This window comes from Budorcas taxicolor, chromosome X, assembly GCF_023091745.1.
Source record: "Budorcas taxicolor isolate Tak-1 chromosome X, Takin1.1, whole genome shotgun sequence".
Lineage (NCBI taxonomy): Eukaryota > Metazoa > Chordata > Mammalia > Artiodactyla > Bovidae > Budorcas > Budorcas taxicolor.
Window position 1 is genome coordinate 145,737,175 of NC_068935.1, and position 17,440 is coordinate 145,754,614.

Below are 17,440 nucleotides of genomic sequence, written 5' to 3' on the forward strand. Positions count from 1 at the left end.
AAGGAGCCAGATTCTCGCCTGGAATCTCTGAAAGAACCAGTCTGCCAACAACTCAATGTTAATTAGCCCAGTGAGACCCACAGGGGACCTCTGGCCTCCAGAATGGTCAGATAACGAGTTTGGCTTGTTCTCATTCTTAATTTATTTTTGGCTGCACTGGGGCTTCATTGCTGCGTGGGTTTCTGTCTAGTTGTGGTGAGCGGGGGGTTACTCTCTAGATGTGCCGTGCACACTTCTCTCTGTGGTGCCTTCTCTGGTTGTGGAACTTGGGCTCAGTAGCTGTGGCCCATGGGCTTAGCTGCCTCCGTGGCATGTGGAATCTTCCCAGGTCAGGTGTCGAATCCACGCTCCCCCCTGAGTTGGCAGGGGGATTCCTAACCCCTGATCACCAGGGAAGTCCAGATAATACATTTTATTTATGTATTTTTTTAAAATTTAAGCCATTAAGTGTGTGATAATTTGTTGCAGCAAGAAAAGGAAACTGATACAGCCCTTAACCTCTGTGAGACTGGACTTTCCTCCCCTGTGAAAGGAATATAGGATCCCTACTGTATCTCCCCAGCAACGTCATAGGTTGCTATGGCAACGGATGAGCTCGTCTTTGAAAACTGTTTAGGAAACCATCAGAACACTTTCGCAGCTAGGAGAAGCCTCGGTTCTACCTTTGCCCACCTGCGTCTGCTCCTGTCAAGATAGGTTTAATTTCCCTGAGTCCTTAGAATGGCCTCCACCCTCTCTGAGTGGCTGGCTGTCCCCAGGCATTTCTGGGCCTTTTTTAGGACCCATCACCCCATACAGGATGGGCTGGGTTCCTGAAGACACAGTGCTGCTTTTCCACTATCCTGTTCCTTCTGCCTTTTCTTCAATGTTAATAAAAGGAGTTCCTTCATATAACATTTTATGGAAAGTGTTTTCTTCGTAGTTATTTTCGCTGTGTTGGGTCTGGGTTGCAGCATGTGAGCTCGCTAGTTGTGGAGTGCGGAGATCTCGCTCTAGATTCCACGCTCGGGCTTTTCATCGCGGTCGCTTCTCTCATTCTGGGTCGCAGGCTTACTTTCTCTGTGCCACGTGGGATCTTAGTTTCCTCACGGGGGATCGAACCCAAGAAGGCGGATTCTCAACCACTGAACCGCCAGGAAAGTTCCTCTGAAAACTTTTTGAAAACACACTATAAAAACAGAAAAAGAATTTTTTAGGAAGCGGTCGGCAAGTTACATGAAGAACCTTGAGTCCTTCAGTTCAGTTCAGTTGCTCAGTGGTGTCTGACTCTTTGCGACCCCATGGAGTGCAGCACGCCAGGCTTCCCTGTCCATCACCAGCTCCCGGAGTGTACTCAAACTCATGTCATTGAGTTGGTAATGCCATCCAACCATCTCATCTTCTCTCCTCCCCTTCTCCTCCCACCTTCAATCTTTTCCAACATCTGGGTCTTTTCCAATGAGCCAGTTCTTCGCATCAGATGGCCGAAGAATTGGAGCTTCAGCTTCAGCATCAGGCCTTCCAGTGAATATTCAGGACTGATTTCCTTTAGGATAGACTGGTCCTTTAGGATGATGTCCTTTAGGATGGACTGAGTCCTTTGATTGCCTAGAAACGCGTTTCTAGGCCAAGTAGTCAGTATTATTCATGCTTCACTGGGTCACTGACCTCTGGTTTTATAGTGCTGTGAGCTGAAAAGGAATGCACACACGTGTGTTGCAATAAAGCTTTATTGATGGACACTGAAATTCAAGTGTGACCTAATTTTCATGTCACGCAGTATCACTGTTTGTGTGATTCCCTCCCCCCCCCCCCCCCCCACCACCTGCCAAATCTTTTAAAAACTATTTACTTTCGGCTGCACTGGATCTTCATTGCTTCAGGTGCTGTTCTCTAGTTGTGGCGAGTGAGGGGCTAGTTTCTGGGTGCGGTATGCTGGCTTCTCATTGCCTGTGGCTTCTGTTGCGGCAGAGCATGGGCTCTAGTGGGCTTCAGTAGTTGCAGCTGGTGGGCTCCTGGGCTCCAGAGCAGAGGCTCGGCAGTTGTGGTGCACAAGCTTAGTTGCTTTGCGGCAGGTGGGATCTTCCTGGACCGGTGGCAGGTGGGATCTTCCTGGACGGGGGATTGAACCCGTGTCTCCTGGGTTGCAGGTGGATTCCCCAGGGAAGCCCAGTGTTTCCCCTAGTTTTTAAACAATGTATCCTTAGCTTTCAGGTTGTGCAAAAAAAAACCCAACAAACAGGTGTCAGAGCTGTCCACTGCCAGCTCCTGTCCTAGCACAGAAGCCCCATCAGGGCAAGGAATTTTGCCTGTCTTGTTCATTACAGGTTCCCCAGAACCTGTGTTTTATAACACCTTTTGATATTTTTTTGATCATGGAGGTACATTTTCAGCGTTAATTCAGCGTTTAAAAATGGATTAGGTTGATGAGTTAAGTTTTTGGCTCCCCGTTAAAGTCATCTCGATCTAGGGTCCTGGCCCATGAACCATGGGAGGGTATTCCATGCTGGTGACATGGATTAGTCCTGCTAAGGCCACAGGGCCATGGGCAACCATCACACTTTCTCCCTCGGGAGACAGATTAAAGGGACTTCATGAACTTGGGTGGGAAGAACCCCTGCAGCGAACCTAAATGTAGCATTTCCGAAGAAAACTGTGACTATAGAGGAGATGACAGTTAACGGTACCTTTCATTTGCCACCAAGCTGTCACCAAGAGAAGTCTGATGTATTTTCAGAGCAGGTTACAGTTGAATTGCATTTTGTTTATGTGAACCACTGCTTTGAAATGATGGAAGTTATTAGTCCCACCTCTAGAGCTTATGATTGGAAGGACTGAGAAACAAGGGCATTTTTCATGACATTGGAAGGCCTGAAAAAAAAAAATTTAACTGCATCTTAACAGACTTGAGTTTCTTTGTCATCTTACGTGTATTATGTATGTATGCATTTGGAATCAATATAATCACTAAATTGCCAGAGAAGGTCTGGGGCATGGAAATTGTTACAGAGCCCCTTCCTCAATCCTTTAACTTCTTGAAAGCGTTGCGACCCCATGGACTGTAACGTGCCAGGCTCCTCTGTCTATGGAATTCTCCAGGCCAGAATACTGGACTGGGTAGCCTATCCCTTCACCGGGGGGATCTTCCCAACCCAGGAAGTGAACCAGGCTCTCTTATGTTGCAAGCGGATTCTTTACCAGCTGAGCGACCGTGGGTCCAGTCTTTCCCTCTGAACCCTAGAGATAAAAAATCCCTGCCCTCCAGTATTCCGGGGAGGATCGTGTTGGATACTGTTGTACCAGCTCCTCCACGCCAACTGCAAGGTGTTTTCAGTACTGGAAGGGTGAGAACTGAACGTGACACTCCAAACAGAAGGAAACAACCATGACTCAAGTGAATTACTCTGTAGGCGCCGCCATAACAAAGTACCGCAGATTGGGTGGTTCAAGGAAGAGAAATTTACGGGGGCTTCCCGGCTGGTCCAGTCCTTAAGACTCTGCACCACCCAAGCAGGGAGCAAGGGCAAACTGGTTCGATCCCTGATGGGGGAACTAAGATCCCACCTGCGGTTCGGGGAAAGTTAAAAAAAAAATGTGTTTTCTCACCATCTTGGAGGCTGGAAGTCTAAGTCAGGATGTTGGCTAGGTGGAGTTCTCCAAAGATCTCCCTTCTTGCTGTGTCTTTACAGGTCATCCGTTGCTGCGTGTTTGTGTCCTAATAGTCTATTCTTGCATGTTTGTGTCCTAATAGCCTTTTCTTGGAAAGGCAATGGCGTTCTTGCCTGGAGAATCCCGGGGACAGGGGAGCCTGGTGGGCTGCCGTCTATGGGGTAGCACAGAGTCGGACACGACTGAAGTGACTTAGCAGCAGCAGCCTTTTCTTAGAAGGACACCAGTCAGATTGGATAAGGAAGGGTCACCATAATGACTGCCTCTGATTCATTTATTGCTTTATAAGCTGGCTTTCCAAAAGCAGTTGCTCTCTGTGTGCCGCAGTCCATGGGGTCGCCAAGAGTCGGACACGACTGAGCGACCGAACTGAGAAGAAGGTATTAGGGCTTAGGACTTGAACACAGGAGTTTGAGTGAGGAGACACAATTCACCCCACCTTGAAGGAGAGAAGAGGGACTTTCCTGGTGGTCCAGTGATTAAGAATCTACCTTTCGGCGCAAGGGTACGTGGGTTAGATTCCTGGCCAGGAACTAAGATCCCACATACCTCAGAGCAATGAAGCCCACTTTATTGTTGGGTTGTCTTTATTTACTGTTAAACACCAAAGTGAAAATCCTGTGTGTTGCAACCATGACCCGATGCAGGCAAAAATAAATAAATAAAAATATGCTGTTGGCCCAGCTGGGAAAGAATCCGCCTGCAACTCGGGAGTCCTGGGTTCGATCCCTGGGTTGGGAAGATCTCCTGGAGAAGGGAACAGCTACCCACTCTAGTGTTCTGGCCTGGAGAATGCCATGGACTACTATAGAGTCCATGGGGTCACAAAGAGTCGGACACGACTGAGGGACTTTCACTTTTCTAAAAAATAAAAAAGAGAGAGATGTGATGTCTCCCCAGCTCAGGAGGAGAAGAAAGGGTACCACCTACCTCATCTCGCCTCCATGTCAGATAATGGACCTCTCTCTCTGTCCTCAGCCCTGTTTACTTCTCCAGGGATGTTTCCGCTCAGCCTTCTCGTATAACCAGCCCGTTTTATAGTTTCCATTCCGGTCTCCCTAAGGAAAATTAAAAGCCTGTGCCCAAAGCAAATGGGCTTCCCTGGTGGCTCAGCTGTAAAGAATCTGCCTGCAATGTGGGAGACAGGGGTTCGATTCCTGGCTCGGGAAGATCCCCTGGAGAAGGGGTAGGCTACCCACTCTAGTATTCTTGGGTTTCCCTGGTGGCTCGGCTGGTAAAGAATCTGCCTGTAATTCGGGAGACCTGGGTTCTATCCCTGGGTTGGAAAGAGGCCCTGGAGGAGGGCATGGCAACCCACTGCAGTATTCTTGCCTGGAGAACTCGTTTCATAAGGGAAGCTTGTGGTAGGTAGATGCTTCCTCAAAAGTGAGACATCCTCTGCGACCATTACCGAGGCATGGAGCATAGCAATCCTGGAGTCTCGGTCCTTTCTGAGATTTGCAAGCAAATATTGGCCTGTGTGGGCTTCCCAGGTGGCTCAGATGGTAAGGTGCCTGCCTGCAATGTGGGAGACCTGGGTTTGATCCCTGGGTCTGAAAGATCCCCTGGAGAAGGAAATGGCAAACTCACTCCAGGACTCTTGCCTGGAAAATTCCATGGATGGAGGAGCCTGGCAGGCTACAGTCCATGGGGTCGCTAGGAGTCGGACACGACTCAGTGACTTCACTTTCACTTTATTGGCCTATGTCTTGAGGAGCTGCAGAAAATCATACGGGCCTCGGTGAAATTAGATACTGGATTCAATGAAAACTAGGCAGTAATTCTCGAGAGAAGCTTAATACCTCTTCCTACTGTCTCTCTTTTTTTAAAAAAATAATATTAATAGACTGTTTTTTAAAGAATGGTTTCAGATGTACAGAACAATTTAGCATACAGTACAGAGAGTTCCATTTTCCCACCTCCTACACGGCATTTCCAGTGTGAACATCTTTTGTGTGAGAGTGGTACATTTGTTACCACTCTTTATCGAATCAATATAGATAAAATCCACAGTTGAGATTCGAGGTCACTTTCGGTGCTGGCCAGGTCTACCTGTTTGGAGAAATGCAGAATGTCATGCACCCACCACTCCAGTTTCATACAGAATAGGTTCAGTGCCCTGAAAAGTCCCTTGGGAGCCCCATGTTCAGCCTTTCTTTCTCATCCTCAGGGCCCCCAGGCAACCACTGACCTTTCCAGTTTGGTGTTTTCTAGAACGTCATAGATGCTTACTTCTTGGAAGAAAAGTTATGACCAATCTAGGCAGCATATTTGGAGAAGGAAATGGCAACCCACTCCGGTGTTCTTGCCTGGAGAATCCCAGGGATGGGGGAGCCTGGTGGGCTGCCGTCTATAGGGTCGGACAGAGTCCGACACGACTGAAGCGACTTAGCAGCAGCAGCAGCAGGCAGCATATTAAGAAGCAGAGATGTTACTTTGCCAACAAAGGTCCATCTAGTCAAGGCTGTGGTTTTTCTAGTAGTTGTGTATAGATGTGGGAGTTGGACTGTGAAGAAAGCTGAGTGCCGAAGAACTGATGCTTTTGAACTGTGGTGTTGGAGAAGACTCTTGAGAGTCCCTTAGACTGCAAGGAGATCCAACCAGCCCATCCTAAAGGAGATCAGTCCTGAATATTCATTGGAAGGACTGATGGTGAAGCTGAAACTCCAATCCTTTGGCCACCCGATGTGAAGAGCTGACTCATTGGAATAGACCCTGATGCTGGGAAAGATTGAGGGCAGGAGGAGAAGGGGACGACAGAGGATGAGATGGCTGGATGGCATCACCGACTCAATGGACGTGAGTTTGAGCAAGCTCTGGGAGTTGGTGATGGACAGGGAGCCCGGGCGTGCTGCAGTCCATGGTGTCGTGAAGAGTCGGGCACAACTGAGTGACTGAACTGAGCTGAACTGAGAATGTCATAGAGTCGGACTCATACAGGATGTAGACTTTTCAGGCTGGCTTCCTTCACTCGCTGACGTACATTTAAAGTTCCTCCATGTCTTTCCGTGGCTGGATATCTCATTTCTTTTCGTTGCAGAGTAATATTCTACCATATGGATGTATCCCAGTTTGCTTACCTGTCCACCTACCCACTTAACATCGTGGCTGCCTTCGGCGTTGGGTGAGTAAAGCTGCTAGACATCGCTGTGCGGGTTTTTCTACAGACACAAGTTTTCAACTTAGCTGGGTTAAAAACCCGGGAGCGTAGTGGTATGTTTCTGCTTTATAAGAGGGCTTCCCTGGTGGCTCAGAGGATAAAGCCTCTGCCTGCAATGCAGGAGACCCGGGTTCAATTCCTGGGGTGGGAAGACCCCCTGGAGAAGGAAATGGCAACCCACTCCAGTATTCTTGCCTGGAGAATCCCATGGACAGAGGAGCTTTAACTGACCAACTGCCTTCCAAAGTGGTCTTAAGTTTCACATTCCCACCAGCAGGGCATTCAGGGTTCCTGTTTGTCTGCATCCTGTTAGCATTTCAGTTTTTTCCTTTCTTTTGTTTTTGCCCTGCTTGCATTCTCTTGGTCCCCAGACCTGGAACAGAACCAGGGGCCTCTGAAGTCAAAGTACCGGGTCCCTAACCACTGGCCTGCCAGGGAGTTCTCAATGTGATATTTCCCTGTGATATATAATATTCCTCAACTTTTCATGTGCTTGCTTGACATCTGTCTATCTCTTTGGGGAGATTTTGTTTCCAGACCTTTTGTCCATTTTTATTTTGGATTTTTGTCTTAGTGTCCAGTTATGAGACTTTATCTTTGCCTATTTGGGGTTCAGTCCTTTATCAGATATGGATTTTTTGCAAATATGATCTCCCAGCCTGTAGCTTGTGTTTTCATTCTCTTATTTTAATAAGTCCAACTCATCATTTTTTAAAACAGGGATCATGTTATTGATATTTTATCTGAAAACTCATCGCTAAGCCTAAAGCCATCTAGATTTTTCTCTTATGTTTTCTTCTAGGAGTTTTGTGTTTTTTTCGTTTTGTGTTTAGGCAAATGATCCATTTTAAGTTAGTTTCTGTGAAAATCCTAAGGTTTGGGCTAGATCAATGGTTTTGTTTGTGTTGTAAATGGATGTCCCTTGTTCCAGCACCATTTGTTGAAAAGGATATTCTTTCTCCACTGAAAAACCTTTGGTCCTTTGTCAAAAATTAGGTGACCGTATTTGTGTGGGTTCTGGCTGCCCTTTTATTACAAATTTGGCTGCTGTTTAGGGGGAATATTGATAGCATTTGTTGCAAGCAGATTCTTGTATTCCAGCTGTTTCCATCAACAACCAAAAATTGTTTGTAGTACAGACATTGTGCAGTGGATAACTGTGGAAATCATTGCTGCTGAGGCCTCCATAGTAGCCTTTATACCCTTGTCAGAATGCACTAGCTCCTTTCCTGCTCGACTTTAACGTGCTTTTTTTTTTCTTCCACCATTTGAAAAATCTGAAAGCCACATTAAATAGTCTAATTTCCCACCTACCCACCACCCATCTAGCATTCAGAAAGTGGGATTTCAGCGTTATTATGGTAATGTAGGGGTCGCCTTTCCTATCTGAGGTCACAAAATCCCTGGGGGCTCCTAGGACTCTCTGATAAAGGTGCTCCAGTCTTTACTTGTAAGAAGACCCCTGGGATTGCTGGGAGCCGATCAAACAGGAAAGATGAACCCCAAACTCCCTTGCATTGTTAGTTACAAGGATGTGAAAGTCACTCAGTCCTGTCTGACTGTTTGCGACCCCATGGACTCTACAGCCCATGGAATTCTCCAGGCCAGAAGACTGGAGTGGGGTGGCCTTTCCCTTTCTCCAGGGGACCTTCCCAACCCAGGGATCGAACCCAGGTCTCCCGCATTGCAGGCATGGATTCTTTCTGAGCCAGACCAGCTGCAAAAACCGGCCACGCCGGGGCGTAGGAGGGAGGGAAGATGTCCACCACTTTCCCATACTTTAAAAATGACTGGCATCTGCCAAGACATCAAAACATACAAAAGAAGCCTTTCTCCTGGTCTCCGTTCGGTTCGGAATTTCCAAGCAGCTCCCGACGAGCAGCTAGCGGTGGCAAGCCAGAGAGGGCCAGGTTTGGCTGCGCGGCTACTCGAGAGTGTGCGGTAGCCGAGGGCCGACGTCCCCGTAGAGCAAAGCGCGGTAATGATGTCAACTTGTTATTTACTTTCCAAATCTGAATGACTGAGCAAGGCGAAAGGAGAAATCAATCAACCGCAATGTGACCCTACAGGCGGAAAAAAACGCAGCGCTCCCACCAGCAGGCGGTGGGGGGAAGGGAAGCACGTGTAACCGGGGCCGAGTTGCATCAGGCGCCCTAGCCGGCCTGGGTTTTCTGTTGCATAGCCTTGGTTTTTTTTTTTTTTCCGATTGCATAAAAAGACCTCAGCCTCAGTCCTCACAAGCCCTAGGAGCCCGGGAGCCAGGCCGGGCAGGCTGGAGACAAGGCCCCGCCACGTCCTTTTGTGTGTGTGTCTGTGTGTGTGTGTGTGTGGTGGGGGGTGGGGAGAGGCTTGAATGGCAACCGGTAGGAAAGAAGGGCAAAATCTATTCTGCTGATTCACAATTATGGAGACCGTGTGTCTTTTTTTTTTTTTATTGCTGTGCTCGAATAATGGTGCAGTCACCGTCGTTTGAAATCATTGACGTTTTACAGCAATATTCGGCAACGTCATTTTGAGGCCGCCTTTTGGAATGGAGGATCAGCCCCTTAAAAAAAAAAAAAGTCACCTCGCCTCCCCTCCCCACACGGTCAGGAACAACAAACGGCCCAGTGTCCCAGAAAGGAGCAAGCGAGGTTACAGTGCAAAATGCTGAGTGTCCTGGGCTCTTTAGGGCAAAAAAAAAAAAAGAAAAAAAAAACCTCGTTAGGCACCAAAGGGAGGGGCTCGCTTCCTTGAAAATATTCGCCAAAGCAGACACCCAAGGTGCTGGGGTGCGTGTGCAGCGCGCGCGTGTCTGTTTCAGCGAATTCAGGTCACGCGTGGTGGGCAGTTGTCACCAACCCGGAGGGGGAGAAAGCAACCTGGGGCCTTGGGTTTACCAGGGCTGGGCCGAGTCAGCTATTGCAACAGCAAACAGCTTTGCAAATGTCCCAGGTTCTGCAGCCTGCGGCTGGAGGTGGGGGTGGGGACGGGTGAGAAGGCCCCAGAGCCCCGGTTCCACCACCACGCTCCCCCCCCAAACCCCTGCCTGGAGCACCCCCACCCCAGCTCCTGGCGTCCACCCCAGTATGTCTTGAGTTTCTTTTTCCCCAAGCGCCTTCCCTGCTAGGGATTTTTGCAAAGGTGGAGGCTTCACTGGAGCCCCCACTTTTGGGGGGAAGGGGAAGAGACCGCGGGGGGCGGGGAATGGCCTTTCGGCCGGCGACTTGGAGGGGGCTGACACCCTCAGGCAGGTTCGGGGAGGGGGGTTCATCTCTGAGCTGGGGGAGGGTAACAGCAGTAGCCCTGTCTCCCTGCCCCCCCACCCCCACCCCGGAGACCACGGGGGTGGCGATTCGGTTCCTGTCCCCTCCTGGATAATGGGTTTGGAACTGGGTGGGGTGTAGGTCCGAGTTTTCTCATGCGCACCCCCCCCCCCCCACCACCCGATGGAGGCCACTGGGTTGGGACAAGGTTCGCAGAGAGGAGGGAAGAGGCCGGGGTTCCTGTCACCCACCCCAGGCGTGGCGGGGAGCGGGGAGCTGGGGGAGGGAGGGTGAGGGACAGGGAAGGGTCGGAGGGTCCCCCTCCGCGGGGGAGGGGGTGGATTGGGATACAGGTTTCCCGCCCCCCCCCCGACGCCGTGGGGGAGGGGCCCAGGCTCTCACCGCCTGCACCGTGGGGGAAGGGCAGGCCTGGGTGTGTGGGGGAGGGGAGCTGGCCTGGCACCGCGGCCCCTTTGGGCGTGGGGGAGGGTCTGGGTGGTGCGGAGGAGGGACGCGGGTTGGGGGAGGGTGCAGGGGACCTGGGCTCCCCTCCCCTGGCGGTGGGGGAGGGGGCGGGCTGGGGCCGTGGGGCAGGGGCTGGCCGAGGACGAGGCCTCTTTGGGGGTGGGGGCGGGCGGTGAGAAGGGACCCGGGTGGGGGAGGGCGCAGGGGCCCCTTTCCCGGAGGCGGGGTCGAGCGCAGGCTGGGGGCAGTGGGGGAGGGCGACGGGGAGGCCCCGGGTCGGGGAGGCCGCAGGCTGGGGGATGTGGGCGGTGATGGGGGAGGGCAGTGGGGGGGCCCCGGGCCCCCCTCCCCCGGCGGCGCCGGCGGCGGGGGCGGGCGCAGGCTGGGGGCGGCGCCCAGGGCCGTCCTCCCGGCCGGGGTCGGCGTTCCGGCGGCCGCTCCCCAGCGGAGGTCACTGGCCGCGCCGGTCCCTCCCGCGTCCCGCCCTCTCCCGCTGCCGCCGTTTCCCCCCCCTCCCCGCCCGCCCCGTCCTCCGCGCTCGGGAGCGAGGAGCCGCCCGCGCCCCCGCCCCGCCGCCGCCGCCGCCGCAGCGCCCTCGCCGCCATTCGGCACCCGAAACTTTCCAGCGCCCGCGCGTCTCGGGGACTCGGCGGCGGCGGGGGCGGCCCGGGGGGGGGGGGCAGCGCGCGGCGGCTCCGGGCGCCGGGCCCTCGGCGGCCGCGGCGCGGCCCGGGCTCCGCGGCGGCGGCGGCGGCCGGCGGGGCGCAGGCTCGGAGCGGCGGCGCCGGACACAAGTTGCGCGGCTCAGGGCGAGGTGAGTGTGCGCGCGGGGCTCGGCCCGGGCCGGGCGCGCTGCGGAAACTTCTCTCGCTCGGGGTAGGGGGGAGGCCCGGGCCCGGCTCATTCCCGCTCTCCGAGGGGTTCAGGCTGGCCGCCCGCCCGCCCGGGGACCCCCGTCTCTGGTTGGGGGGGGGGGGGCGGGGTGCAGTGGAGAGGGCGGCCCAGCTTCCCCCAGTGTCCCCCGGGGGCTCGGGCTGGGGTGCTGCGCGCGCTCCCTGCAGGCTGAACAATACCCCGATGGGGCCGCTCCCCCAAAGTGGTGCCGGCGCGTCGGGGGTTGTGGGGGCGGGCGGAGACTGGAGCGGGGGGGAAGGGGAGGCTTCTTTGTTTTGGGGAGGGTGAGGTGACCGGTAAGTTTTGGCGAGGAGGGGGGGGGGTGGGGAGCGCTCCATTGGTCCCCTCGGGTGCCGCTTTTGTCTGCCGGGCCCGAGGCTGGCCGGGCAAGCCTGCGCGGCCGCGGGGACCCCCCCTCATGGGGGAGGGGAGCCCCATTCATCGCCCCCCCCCCCCGGGGGCGCGGGCCGGGACCCCGGGGGGCGCGCGGCGGCGGCGCGCGTAGGGCGCACTGAGTGGCGCGCGAGGCAGCGCGGGCCCGCGGCGGTTCAGTTTCTGCCGCGCGGAAACTGTCAGGAAGTGGGGAGCTCCCCCCAACTTGCGCCCCCACCCTCCCAGCCCGGCCCGTAGCGGGGAAAACAGGATGGGGACACCTTGGGTGGGTGGGGGTGGGCGTCCCTAGGCGATCTCCAGAGCGCGCCCCGGGGGGGGGGCGGCTGTAGACCTGTTGCGCCCGGTCTGGGGGGGAGGGGTGCCCCGAGATCCGCGTGCCAGGCAGTGCTTCCTTCTCCCCAACCCCTACCCCGCCGCCCTCCCGAGGGGACCTCGCCCACGGCGGTGGGGGTGGCCGGTTCGGAATGGAGTGGGGCGCGCCATCGTGGGGTCGGGGGCCACCGGAGGTCGCCGGGGACTGACACTTGGGGGTCACTAGAGGGCCCCCCCCCCAACTCGGGGCTCTGGGACTTCACGTGCGTTGCCCGTGCGCGGCAAGGCCCGCGCCCGGGATGGTTTTAAGGCACGGCCTGGCCTTCCTCCGAGTCCACTGCAAATTCCACGAAGTTAGAAAGTCCGAGGTGTGTTGTTGTTGTCGATTTTTTCCCCTCCTGTCGCCGATGTTGTAGCGCGGAACCGCCAAGGCAATAGAAATCCGTCTCCTCTATTCCTTCTGCCGCGGCTTGAGTTCTTGCTTGGCTTTGTCACATATGGCTTGAACTGATTGCTTAAATGTTTTTCTATCCAGACGCGCCGCCTGAGCCCCTGGGTTAACCTGGAAGGCGAGGGGCGGGACTCCAGCCTGGGGGAGGGGGGGCGTGCGGGTGGTGATGGCGGGGAGGCTCGGCTTCAGTCCAGTCTGATCGGTGGCCTCAGGGGTAGCAGATGGTGGAAGGTCTCCTGGGAAGTTTAGTCATTCCTAGAAGAGACGCGATCGGGTGGGGGTGGGGAGATGTCGATTATGGAAACCGTTGAGAGTTGAAGACGCTTTTCACGTGGAAGGGATGTTCAGATATCTCAGATGTACTGCAGATTGCCGTGGAAAACCACCCAGCTGGATAACGAATCCGGAAATGAAAGTTTGAAGTCCCATCCCTTGACCCACGTCTTAAAATGGCCTCTGAAGGATCATTCCGTGTGAAGTTCCTTAAGTGAACACACACCTGTGGAACAGCCCGTGAAGACTCTAAGGTGTTTTTTTCTTTGGTGCTGTGCAAAGCAAGGAGATTGGCTCTGCTTTTATTCCACGGCTTAGTCACTCCAGGTATTATCAGCACCTGCACGCCCCCACCCCCCCCCGCCATTGAAATTTCACCCCTGGAGCCTGAGCCTCGCCCCTCCTGCAAGTTGGGGTGTTTTAGTTAAAGTTCCTGCAGTCAACCCCTTTGAACCAGAGGAGCTTCAGTGTTCTCATTGGTGATGACTTCCTGAATGTACCTGGGTGGGAGGTTTGTAGGTTTCAGTGCTAGGCAGGGAAAGACCCCCTGAGTCCAGCTCGGTGGGGACACGTAAAACTGCTTTTGCTGGAAAAGCAACCTTTGTCCCCATCTGGCCTGAACTAGTGAAACAGCCCACCCTGATGTCCTGCTCCACCATTGACCTTGAAGTCCTGCCAGTTTTCCGAGTATCATTTGCTATATGTGCAAAAATAAAAATGGGAACCGAGATCACGGTACTCATTGGATAGTGCAGGGGCAGAGAGGAGGAACCGTTATGTGTAAGTTTTTTTGAAAATGTCCAGTTCGCTTGTAAATGTTCACTGTTGCTCTGGCGCAGATAGATTCATCGTCCTTTGGTTACTCAAATGCCATGCACTGAGGATTTTACAGGCACTTAACGCCCTGTGTGCAGCGATTATTATTTCCATTCGGCTGCAGAAGACACTGACTTTGCTCATCTGTGGTGGAGGGAAGATTGTTTGATTCTGGAAACCCAGCTCTGAAGCTTGGTGTTGTCTTCCTGTGTTGACATGGGGTGAATGTTCCCATTTGGAGACAAACTTGTTAAATTACAGAGACACACTTTCTCCCCCACACAGAATCTTACATTGAACTCTCTCTATATATATAAAATCCTAGATTTCTCAACAGAAATCATGAAAGGTCGATCACAGTGGCAGCATTGTTTTGTGCATAGCTTAATTATCTGGTGTGGTAGCCACTACCCACCTGGGCATATTTAGATTCCAGCTAATTGAAGTTCATTTAATAGTGGTGGTGTTACTAAAATGCCCAGGTCTGTTGCTTCAGTGCTCTGTCCGTAAGTCAGATAGCCAACAGGTGTGTGTACCTGGGGGTCACCTTATCGCAACAGTGCAGAACTTGAAGAAAGTCCAGTTTGGGAGTGGTGCGCTGCAGTTTGGCTGCCCCGGGTGGCTCAATGGTAAAGAATCTGGGTGCAGTGCAGGAGACTGAGTTTGACCCCTGAGCTGGGACAATCCCCTGGAGGAGGAAATGGCAACCCACTCCAGTATTGCCTGGAGAATCCCATGGTCAGAGGAGCCTGGCGGTCTACAGTACACGGGGTTGCAAAGAGTTGGACATGACTAAAGTGATTTAACACACACTCACTCTATATTTACTGCAAGTGAGGCTCTGTAAAGAGAACAGTAGAGAGTTAGCCTGCTGCTTGTGGGAGGAGGGGAGAGGCTCTAAGAATTTTAGACAATTTACTGGTCAGTCAGTTCAGTTGCAGTTGTATCCGACTCTTTGAGACCCCATAAACCGCAGCACGCCAGGCCTCTCTGTCCATCACAAACTCCCGAAGTTCACCCAAACCCATGTCCATTGAGTCGGTGATGCCATCCAACCATCATCCTCTGTCGTCCCCTTCTCCTGCTCTCAATCTTTCCCAGCATCAGGGTCTTTTCCAATGAGTCAGCTCTTCACATCAGGTGGCCAAAGTAAACCTTTAAAAAAAAAAAAATTTCAGCTAGCAAGTCACCTGGGAAAGTGATTTCAGCAAGATTGACAGCTGCAGTTTTAAGGCTGAGGCGGTGTGGATCACTTCTGAATTGGAAAACCAGGACTCCAAGCTGGAGTTTTCGTGAGGATTCAACTTTGGAAAAAGTGTGTGCCTCAGTTTCCCTTTCTGAAAAAAAGCCAGTCCTCACGTTGCCTGCCCGAGTGTGTTGTGGCCAACATCCCTTGGGGGTCTCAAGGTGTTGCTGACAGTGTGGCCCCATGTAGCTGATTGAGAGACCATATCTGATACGCTCTCCTTCTCTCCACTCCCCAAGGCAAGTTTGTGTTCTAAGTTTTAACGTCCTGAGGGCAAAATCTTCTGTATCAAGAAGGCTGACAAGGAATCTTCCCTACAGATGAGACTTCACAATGGTCAGTGTGTTTTTAACAAGTGGCTAAATGGTGGCGGTTTCCTGTACACCGGTCCCTGCATCAGGATGTTATTTTCAATTCCTTAGTTGATGTGTTCTTTGCATAGTCTTTTGTGTGTTTTTTTTTTTTTTTTTGCCACGGATTAGAATTTTTATTTGTAAATCAGGAGGGTGGGGGGAACCCAGTTTTGCTTTTGGGAGAGAGGTGACTTCCCAGATGGCCCCTTTGTACTGTTTGTCTTTAGTGTTGCTTTCATCTCAAGAGCTGTCAGCCTTTGAGACACCCGGGATAGTCACGATTATTTCGCTTGCAGAGTGGGGAAATGGGTTCCAGCAGGGGGAAGCCAGACCCAGAGAAGGCATCTCACTTAGGTCTTGAGCATCAGGAATTCACAGCCTCCCTCAGTGACCTGTTGGGAAGGAGGGCTCCTCACGCCAACCCTGGGGATGCCCCCTTGCCCAGCTCTTGTCCAGGAGCATTGCCAGGTTTGACCGGGGCCAGGGGACCAGCCTGATCGCACTGCCCTGTAAAATGAGGCCCCCCCCAGGTGTGGTCTCTCCACACCTCGCTGTTGCGTACTGTTTCTCCTCTAGAAAACTATGTGACCTGCAGTAATAAGCTGTTTTCAGCACCCGAGACACTTAAAAAATAGTGTTCAATTGGGAGGCAAGACTCAAGTCGTTTTGTAAACATGCTTAAAAAAAGATGATAAACTTTTTTTTTCCCCATAACTATTTTTAGCGTGAAGGAAGTAACTGGACACCAGTTGTCCCCTCGGGGCTGGCCCTCCGTGGCCCTCTCCCCTCATCCATCCTTCCCCTGGGGCTGGACCAAACAGATGGGCCTGGCCATACCACCAGTCAAACCAAAAGAAAAGCTGGATGTGTGAAGGGACAGACGGACGGAGTCCACGTGTTTTTTTAAAGGGAAAGGGAGAAAGCAAATTTAAAACCTCAGGGCGGTGGGGGGGTGGGGGTGGAAATGGAGGCGGTCACGAATGTGCTCCCCAGACCCTTGATCCAGGGTGGTCGTAAGCTCGCAGAGGGGATGGCCTCCTGCAAGCCCTCTTGTGTGCGATCACCGACGTCAAATATTTCCTGGGAATCTTCTGCCAGATGGAAGGATGCAGGTGTGAAGTGGAAGCCATTGAAAACAGTTTGCTTGGAGCAAATGTACACTTAGAAACAGAGGGGAGATTATTTCCATCTTACACCGGAAGTTGGGTACCGCTTCTACGGGTCTGGTTAGCCCTTGGTGGGCAGAAATGAGCCATGAAGCATTGGCTTGCAGGTTGAAGACAGAGAAACAGAGAGAAGACTATTTCCATCTTCTGCAGGAAGTTGGGTACCACTTCCGCGGGTCTGGTTAGCTCTTGGTAGGTGGAAATGAGCCATGAAGCATCGGCTCGCAGGTTGAAGACAGAGAAACAGAGAGAAGACTATTTCCATCTTGTGCAGGAAGTTGGGTACCACTTCCACGGGTCTGGTTAGCTCTTGGTGGGTGGAAATGAGCCATGAAGCATTGGCTCGCAGGTTGAAGACAGAAACAGAGAGAAGACTATTTCCATCTTGTGCAGGAAGTTGGGTACCACTTCCACGGGTCTGGTTAGCTCTTGGTGGGTGGAAATGAGCCATGAAGCATCGGCTCGCAGGTTGAAGACAGAGAAACAGAAGACTATTTCCATCTCGTGCAGGAAGTTGGGTACCACTTCCACGGGTCTGGTTAGCTCTTGGTGGGTGGAAATGAGCCATGGAGCATCGGCTCACAGGTTGAAGAGGAATAGGAGTTTAAGCAGGTGACGGTACAGGAGATGGCTGCATATGGAAACCACGTCCTCAGCGTTTGAACGCGGGAAGCTCATCGTCCACTCAGAGTCCTCAGCTCAGGCACTTTCGCCCCCTACAGTGTTTGGCAGCATCTGGAGACATCAGCGGCGGCCACGTGTCGGGGGTTGAGGGGACGGTGGTCTCCCTGGTGGGCCCACGGATGTTGGGTCCCCTCTCACGGTGCTCCTTGGTACAGAGCCACCCCCAAAGAAGGACCCAGCGCTGGGAGTCCTGAGTCCTGTTTTGGTCCGGGGGCCAGTGGGATGGCGGGACAAGGTAGGTGTCGGTTGGTCCTCGCAGGCCGTTTTAGGATGCTTTCCAAGGAAGGGAGGACGAGGGAACAGGAGGAGGTGGCCAGCTGGATGGCCTTTGGGG

At 53.0% G+C, this 17,440-nt stretch overlaps 1 protein-coding gene across 4 annotated transcripts in view; it reads left to right on the forward strand.

Annotated features, from left to right (window-relative positions):
• Nucleotides 1–11,255: 11,255 nt before the first annotated feature.
• The window catches only part of TBL1X (transducin beta like 1 X-linked), a 250,083-nt gene continuing 243,898 nt past the window's right edge, over nucleotides 11,256–17,440 (forward strand). For 2 of the 4 annotated variants that reach the window (XM_052662903.1, XM_052662906.1), the window contains exon 1: nucleotides 11,256–11,332. The gene's annotated coding sequence lies outside the window, so the exon portion shown is untranslated. The remainder of the gene's footprint in view (nucleotides 11,333–17,440) is intronic. The other 2 variants (XM_052662905.1, XM_052662907.1) reach the window with 1 other exon arrangement.